The sequence below is a fragment of the Penaeus monodon genome, chromosome 30 (assembly GCF_015228065.2).
Source record: "Penaeus monodon isolate SGIC_2016 chromosome 30, NSTDA_Pmon_1, whole genome shotgun sequence".
In the NCBI taxonomy this organism is placed as follows: domain Eukaryota; kingdom Metazoa; phylum Arthropoda; class Malacostraca; order Decapoda; family Penaeidae; genus Penaeus; species Penaeus monodon.
The window spans coordinates 19,584,034-19,584,855 of NC_051415.1; positions in this window are offsets into that span (position 1 = coordinate 19,584,034).

An 822-nucleotide genomic window follows, 5' to 3' on the forward strand; every position below is an offset into this window, starting at 1 on the left:
GGTCGTATGCAGTATATGTTAACCTACACAAACCTACACAACTCACCACGGCCGACAGCCGAGTCGAGAGAGCGAGCGAGGACACGCTTGTTGGGAGGCGAACGAAGGAAAATTGAATGCCGTCCTGCTAATGGATGGCGTGGCGCGTAGAAGTATGCGCCCAAACAAAAGATACAAAAAACACCGTGGTTCTGGAAGGCTTGACGCAACTCACGGACACGCTGATAACGCAGGCGGAGCGAGAAAATGGTCCTGTTTTCCACTTCGCTAGAAAGCGATGATAAAGCAAGCATATAAACAGGGTGGAAAATCAGGAATCACGGAGAAAAAGGTTATATGCATTATGAAATTAATAAAATATATAATAATAACATGAAAAGATCAGATGAATGTACCCAAATTAAGAGCAACGCGAGGTCAAAGTAAATGGAAATGGAGGATGGGAGACGGTCAGTACCGTGTTTTTTTTTTTTTTTGTCGTTGTTGTTTCCTTTCACGAATCGCTAAAGTTTCACCGAGCATGAGCGAACACGGGAGAAGAGTCATATCGAGTCGAAATGGGTCACTGTGGTCGAGTATTGCAAACCGAACGGTGAGTTGGATCGGAGTTTCTAGCGCTCGTGTTGCGTTCGGAGAATGATCTGAAGCACGATGAATAAGACGTGATGGGTCGAAAAGGGAGGGGATCTGTGTCTGGTCGGAATTTTACGCGACGGGCTTCGCTTTGAGATTCGGTCGCTTTTTATTTTGGAACGATTTCATCAGGGTTTTCTCTCCGTGCATAGAGAGTGTAGTAGGTAGGTGATAGCGCATAGGTAATGA